Source organism: Delphinapterus leucas, chromosome 7, assembly GCF_059928025.1.
Source record: "Delphinapterus leucas isolate spDelLeu-1000000601 "Yukka" chromosome 7, BTC_Dleu_Yukka2, whole genome shotgun sequence".
NCBI classification, from domain to species: domain Eukaryota; kingdom Metazoa; phylum Chordata; class Mammalia; order Artiodactyla; family Monodontidae; genus Delphinapterus; species Delphinapterus leucas.
The window spans coordinates 76,055,548-76,063,823 of record NC_143135.1 but is presented as its reverse complement, the minus strand read 5'-3'; the positions used below and the strand labels follow the sequence as shown (position 1 = coordinate 76,063,823).

Sequence of the window (8,276 nt, the reverse complement as noted above, 5' to 3'; positions counted from 1 at the left end):
TGCCAATGAGATTATATCATTTTTTTTATGGTTGAGTAATAGTCCATTGTGTAGATCTCAATCTCTCTCTCTCTATCTATCTATCTATATATCACTATATACATCTCACATCTTCTTTATCCATTCATCTGTTTAGGTTGCTTCCATATCCTTGGCTATTGTAAATAGTGCTGCTGTCAACATTGGTCACCCACCCTCTCTTCATCCAAATATCCAATCTGTCAAGGAAGAAGTCTGTGAAATTGGGCTTGAGGGTAGAGAATGGTATTTCCTAAATCAGTTTTGGCTCTGGGTGTTAGATGTGGGTGGAGCCAGAAGGAGGGTCCAGTGCTAGGTTTATAAAAGCAGGAAGCAAGACATCTTGATGTTAACTATCATCGTAACTGCTTCAGTTCTTGCTGGGTCGACTTCATTCATTCTTCCCTGGAGGTGGGGACTTGCAGGGGGCAGGGGAAAAGCTGAAAGTATGGAATGTCAGGGCTTCTTGTGCAAAAAGTGGGTCAGGAGTGGGGGTGGGGTGGGGGGATGGGAGGAATGGGGGATGGCTAAGCCCCCACATGTTCTGGGGAAGGTCCACACAGGAGAAAGATGGATGGGCCAGGACTATGTACTTGGAAGTACCAGCTATGCCCCTGGGACCCTGACCCTTACCGGGGTGTGAGCCTGGCAAGTTGGTTTTACTTTTCAGTTGACACTACCCTGTCCTAGGCTCTGGGCTAGGCCATGAAGTGGGGAGGGGGGTGCTTGGCAGAAGCAAGGTGGAGGGGAGGAGAGGAGATAGGGGGGTCTGCCTGGAATGCTTTGGCCTCACCCACCCTGTGCTCCAGTCTAACAGTGACTGAAGGAAGGAACCCGCCACCATGGGCGAAGAGAAGACCCATATCACTATCATCAGCCATGTGGACTCTGGCACCTCCACCACCACCGCTGGGCATCTCATCTACAAGTGTGGAGGGATCGACAAGAGGACCATCGAGAAGTTTGAGCAGGAGGCAGTGGAGGTAAGGCACCCGCGGTGTCTGTGTCTAGGACTGGCGGGGAGCTGGAGGAAGGATGTCCAGCTCCTGGGTGGGTCTGGTGGCAGAGCATGGACAGCAGGGTGCGCTGTCAGGTCTAAGGCACCGCTGAAGTCGCCAGGCTAGACCCCTCTGCTCACCGTCGATGATGCTCTACTCACTGCCGTCCCTCTGTAGACGGGCAAGTGCTCCTTCAAGTACACCTGGGTGCAGGACAAACTGAAGGCAGAGAAGGCAGAGAGAGAGCAGTGGCAACACCATCGACATCTCCCTGTGGAATTCTGAGACCAGCAAGTACTACATCACCATCATTGATGCCCCGGACCACAGGGACTTCATCAAGAACATGATCACGGTCACCACCCAGGTAAAGTAGCCCATGTTCCCAGGGGCCTCCCTATGGGGGGGGAGGGGCGGTGGAGGGAGGGAGGAGAGGTTCGGAAGGGGAGGAAACTTAGGCTTTATTTCTGGGACTTGGGGAAGGTCAGTATCATAAGCCTTAGAAGGTTTTCCTCACCCCATACCAATCATCAATTCTGAAAGAACTGGAGGAGGACAGACTCTAATGAGGAGGCTCAGACACCGTCCCCCTTTCAGGCTGGGGCAGGGACCAGGTTTTCTGACACCCAGACAAGTAGTTCACTTGGGGTCCGGGAGGAAGGAGCTAAAACCTCATGTGTGGTACTGGGTGAGAGTTTAACTGGAAGGAGGGACCTCTGTGCACAGCAGCAACCAAGGGACCCACGAATTTTTCCACTTCTGGAGAGGGTCCCATGCCATTCCATACGTTCCCGGAGCTTTACCAAGGGGCCTGGGGCTGCCCGAAGCTCTAGCGTCTTCCCAACCTGTCCGGCGCTCCCTCCTCTAACTAACCCCTTGACCCCGTGATGTCTGTGTCCTGCAGGCTGACTGCGCAGTGTTCATCGTGGCCGGCTGCTGGGCGAGTTCCAGGCGGGCATCTCCAAGCAAGGGCAGACCCTCAAGCATGGGCTGCTGGCCTTCACCTTGGGCGTGAAGCAGCTGATCGTGCCCGACAACAAGATGGACTCCACCGAGCCCGCCTACAGCTCCATGCGCTTCCAGGAGATCACGAAGGAAGCGAGCGCCTACATCAAGAAGATCGGCCTCAGCCGTCTTTGTGACCATCTAGGGCTGGCACAGTGACATGCTAGAGCCCAGCACCAACGTGAGTGTGGGCTGGGTCTGTGGGCGGCCGGGCGGGTGGGCAGCTGGTGCGGGTCCTGGTCCTGGTCCTGGGGTGGGAGCCCAGGTAGCCACGCCCCAGGCTCACCTCTCTTTGCTCTGCATCCCCATCTCCACATATGCCTTGATTCAAGGGCTGGAAGGTTGAGCAAAAGGAGGGCAGCGCCACCAGGGTGACTCTGCTGGAAGCTCTGGACTCCATCCTCCCTTCCACTTGCCCGGTCAACAAGCCCCTGAGGCTGCCTCTGCAAGACTTGTACAAGATTGGAGGTGAGGTGACAGGGCTTCTATAGGAATGATGGAGTTGAATGAGCTCCGGTGTGTGATTTGCCAGGGTTCAGATCCTGACTTGTGAGCTGGGATAAAGTGCCAAAGGCCCCAGCACTTCCAGTTTATCTGATATACAGCATAAACAGCCAGTCATCGGATTCAGTGCTTCCTACCAGTGCTGCAGGTGACCTTGGTCCTTGATCCCAAGAACCAAGGGACCTCCCAGGAAGCCATTTCTCACTGGGTGTGTCTAGAATTGTTGTGACTGCCTGCCCTTCTCCTATTGCACAGGTATCGGCACTGTGCTCGTGGGCCGTGTGGAGACCGGCTTCCTGAAACCCGCATGGTGGTCATCTTTCCTCCAGCAATGTCACCACTGAGGTCAAGTCTGTGGAGATGCACCACGAGCCCCTGCCCGAGGCCCTGCCCGGTGACAACGTGGGCTTCAACGTGAAGAATGTGTCCCTGAAGGATGCGGCAACGTGGCCAGAGACAGCAAGAACGACCCCCCAGATGGAGGCCCACAGGCTTTGTGGTGCAGCTAAATGCCTGGGGAAGTCAAGGGCCTTGGCGCTCTTCGGTGGTGGAAGTGCTTGTTAGGAATTAGTCCTGAGGGACTTCCCTGGTGGTCCAGTGGCTAAGGCTCAGGCTCCCAATGTAGGGGGTCTGGTTGGATACCTGGTCAAGGAACTAGATCCCACATACTGCTAACTAAAGTTCCCAACATGCTACGAAACTAAAGTTCTATTTTAAGGCCCATAGGCTTTGAAGTGTTTTCCTACGCAGGGCTCTATCCCATCCTTCTCCCATTTCCCTCAAATGTAAAACGATATTACAATGGCATAGTGTCAATAGGTTAGTCCAACACTACCATGTCCGTCCCTCTCTCCCACTTTCTCTTTAATATGTATTTTTTAAACTATAGTTGATTTACAGTGTTGTGTTAGTTCAGGTGTGCAGCAAAGTGATTCAGTTCTCTCTGTATATCTATCTAACTATATCTATATCTATTCTTTTTCAGATTATTTTCCATTACAGGTTATTACAATATATTGACTATAGTTCCCTGTGCTATGCAGTGGGCCTTTGTTATTTATCTATTTTATATATAGTCGTATGTATCTGTTAACCCCAAACACTTAATTTATTCCCCCCCCACCCCCACTCTTCCCTTTGGTAACCATAAGTTTGTTTTCTATGTCTGTGAGTCTGTTTCTGTTTTGTAAATAAGTTCATTTGTATCATTTTTTTTAGACTCCACATATAAGTAATGTCATATGATGTTTGTTTTTCTCTGACTTCCTTCATCTTAGTATGAAAATCTGTAGATCTATTCCTGTCCTCTCCTCCTCTCCATTCTGTTCCTGCCCAGCATGCCCCTCCCCACTTATAATGAAAAAGAATCTGAAAAAGAATATATATACATAGATATATGTATATATATACATATATACATATATCTGAATCACTTTGCTGTACACCTGAAACTAACACAACACTGTAAATCACCTACACTTCAAATTTTTTTTAAAAAACTGATAGATATGAAAGGAGATATAGACAAGTCACAGTTATAGTTAGAGACTTTAAACCCCCTCCCTCAGTAATTGATGGAACAATTAGACAGAAATCAACAAGACTAGAGAAGAACTCAACAAAGATATCAGCTAACATGAGCTAAGAGACCTTTATTGAACGCTGTACCCAACAACAGAAGAACAAATATTCTTTTCAAGCACCCATGGACCATCTACCAAAACAGACCCTATCCTGAGTCATAAAAGGTACCTCAACAAATTTTAAAAGAACTGGAATCATACAGAGTATGTTCTCTGAATACAATGGAATTAAATCAGTATCAGTAATAGAAAGGTTACAGGAAAACCTACAAACACTTGGAATCAAAATAATCCATGGGTTCAGAAAGAAGTCTAAAGGGACACAAAACTATATATTGAATTTAATGAAAATGAGAACCCAACTTATCAACATTTAGGAATGCAGCTAGAGTAATGTTGAGAGAAAAACATACAGCAATACATATAGGTACTCGCAACAACTTGGTTGGATCTCAAGGGCATTGTGCTGAGTGAAAAAAGCCAGTCTCATAAGGTCACATAAGGTGATTCTACTTATATAACAGTCTCAAGATGAAAAAATTATAAAGATGGAAAAGAGATTAGTGGATTTCAGAGGTTAGGGATAGTTGGAGGGGGCGAGTGCATGTGATAATAAAGGGGTTGCATGAGGGAAGTCTTTGTGGTGACGTAATTGTTCTGTTATCTTGATGCTGTGGTGGCTACACAAATCTATACTTGTGTTAAAATGGCATAGAGCTATACACATACATTATACCAATATTAAATTCCTGGTTTTTATATTGTACTATAATTATGTGTGATGTGACCATTGGCAGAAGATGAGTGAAGAATACATAGAAACTCTTTGTACTATCTTTGCAACTTCCTATAAATCTATAATATTTCAAAATTAAAAGTTTTTTCAAAATGAATTAAAGAGATCATTGCCTTCCCTGATGAAATCACATTCTCTCCTGAAATGTCAATTATGGTATCAAATTAATTAAATTTATAGCTACATAGTGTGCATAGCATCATTAAAAGGTAACTATTCATGGCTTTTGACCCTCAGTATGTATGCATGTGCATATATACATATATATATATATATATATATATATATATATATATATGTCTATCACGCTGTTTGAACTACCTGTGAGCTCTTATAAACTTTCAAGACTCAGTTTATAAATCTTATCTTTTCCTACAGTGTTTTCCTTGGCCCCTCCACACCTACTCTACAAACAAAGCTAATTTTACCTTTCCATGTGTTCCCAAAGCACTTTGGAACTACCTATGATATAGCAGTTAATACCTCTGTTACAATACTTGTTGATGTATTTGGTCTCCTCTATTAAATAGAGCTTCTTAAGGGTAGATATTCTAATTTACCCTTCAATGTATATCCATGGCCAAAAAATTATGCCCATGCAAAATAGTCACTGAATAAAACCAAGTAATGAAAATTGCATTTAATAAGTTACAGAAAAGGATAAACTATGAAACTGTTCTATAATCTTTCATTCTAAAAGTCCAAGCAAAGTCTTGAAGGGAAAAAAAAAGACTTTGATTTTGGATAATAATAGACATTAACTATTATCTCTCATTTAAATATATTTTAGTATTTTGATATCAAAAATACTAAAATTTTAAGTAAACTTTATTTTAAATTTTAAGTAAAGAATGTTCCTTAAAGCTCCACTGCCAGGATAGCTAAATACACCTCTATCATACTGAGTTTCCTGAGGATACCAACTATAAACTCAGTGCAAAAACAAAACAAAATAAAACAAATAAACAGACAAAAATGTACCTGAAATTATTGGAGAGTGACCAAAAGGAAGAGAGAAATCAGCACGTGGACAAAGGCAAAGGAAACTACCATGGTGAGTTTCCTGATTTTATGACTTGTAACCTGGGGGTGCAGGCAGTGCCTAGTGTTGTTATTAAAGTATTTATTAAAACCCATGGATAGTCCTTGTAGACTGAAGAACTAGCAGAAAGAATTTAAGAGACTACAGCAACTGGATAGTGAAGGGGGAATTCTAGAAAAGACAGATAATTAGAAGAGACCCCAACAGCCAAAGCAATCTTGAGAAAGATGAACAAGTTGGAAGTATCACATTTCTTGATTTCATACGATATTACAAAGTTATAGTTATCAAAACATTATAGTACTGGCATAAAAACAGACACTTAGATCAGTAGAACAACAGAGAGCCCAGAAATAAATCAGTAGTCATGCATGACTTTGAGCGGTTTAAGAATTCAGTTAAGGAAGTATCTGCAAATGTTGTAGAAATAAGAAGAGAACTAGAATTAGAATTGGAATCTAAAGGTGTGACTGTATGTATTCCTGCATTCTCATGTTACAACTTTAACGAATGTAGAGTTGCTTGTTATAGATGAGCAAAGAAATTGGTTTCTTGACACAGAATCTACTCCTGGTGAGATGCTGAAGATGGCTGAAATAACAACAAAGCATGTAGAATATAACATAAACTTAAGTTGATAAAGCAGTGGTTGAGAAAATTTACTCCATTTTTGAAAGAAGTACTACTGTGGGAAAAATGCTATCAAGCAGCACTGTATGCTCCAGAGACATTGATCGTGAAAGGAAGGGTCAATCAATGCAGCAAACTTCATTGCTGTCTTAGTTTTAGAAACTGCCACAGCCACTCTAGCCTTCAGCAAACACCACCGTGATCAGTCAGCAGCCCTCAGCATCAAGGAAAGACCCACCACCAGCAGAAAGATTACAATTTGCTGAAGGCTCAGCTGCTAGCATTTTTTAGCAATAAAGTTCGCTGTTAAATTAAGGTATGTACACTGTTTAGACAATGTTATTGCACACTTAATAGACTAAGTATAGTATAAATATAACTTTTATATTCACTGGGCAAAAAAATTGTGTGACTCACTTTATTGAAATATTTACTTTGTTGCTGTGGTCTGGAAACTGAACCCATAATATCTCCAAGGTATGCCTGTATTTTGCATATAATATCCAGAGTTTTTAGCTGTACTTAATGAAAGGGATAGCAAAATGTACATTTGCTCCATTTTTGTGGAAGATGAAGTCTAAGAATTTTCTAATCCACTTTTTTTGAATAGGTAGTCTATTAACATGACACAAACTCCAAAAAAGTATAATAAATTATATCGTAAAATGTCTCTTTTTTCTTATTCTTCTTCTGCCATACTTCTACTCTTATCTCCGTCCATAGTTTCCTTTTTATCCCTTCAGAGTTCTTTATGCTTATATGAGGAAATGATAAATACAGATTATTTTTATCCCACCTTTTTTACATAAAAGGTGGTCTAATATATACACTGTACTGATCCCTTTCCTCCCCTCTCCATTTAGCTATATATTTCAGAGACCATTTTATATCAAGGACATAAAGAGCTTTCTTGTTCTTTTTTTTAAAAAAAATAATTAATTAATTAATTTATGTATTTTTGTCTGCGTTGGGTCTTCATTGCTGCATGCAGGCTTTCTCTAGTTTTGGTGATCAGGGGCTACTCTTCGCTGTGGTACGTAGGCTTCTCATTGCAGTGGCTTCTCTTGTTGTGGAGCATGGGTTCTAGGTGCATGGGCTTCAGTAATTGCAATGTGCGGGCTCAGTACTGGTGGCTCGCGGGCTCTAGAGCACAGGCTCAGTAGTTGTGGCACACAGGCTTAGTTGCTCCGCAGCATGTGGGATCTTCCCAGACCAGGGCTACTCAAACCCATCCGGGAAGCAGATTCTTAACCACTGTGCCATCAGGGAAGTCCTCTTGTTCTTTTTTATAGTTCCAGAGATTTCTACTGTATTAGTAGAAGACATTGTTTTAATGGTATTTTCTAAATTATGTTGGTAAATTGTGAATTTCCTCAGAAGTATTAATATCTTTATATAATGCATAATCTACCAGTGTTTATTCTTTGTTAAACTGTCAGATGTTTGGAAAAGTTGGGGCCAGCTTGTGTGTTTTTCCTTCTAGAATTGCTTACATGTAATATGTTTATTTTGAAGATTAAAACATTTGTCATACATATATTTTTTTGTATACTGTGTTTTCCAGATGATCTCAGGGATTCCATGATTCTGACATCTTAGGAGAAAAAGAAAAACGCCAAGTCTAATTATGGGAGTTACAGAACTGTTTAGTGTTTCTAATTGCAAGAAAGTGCTATGCAAGATTTGGATGTTTTCTTTCT

At 42.4% G+C, this 8,276-nt stretch overlaps 1 pseudogene; it reads left to right on the top strand.

The window, feature by feature from the left end:
* Positions 1-242: 242 nt before the first annotated feature.
* On the top strand, positions 243-3,364 carry LOC111168383 (elongation factor 1-alpha-like; annotated as a pseudogene).
* Positions 3,365-8,276: the final 4,912 nt, after the last annotated feature.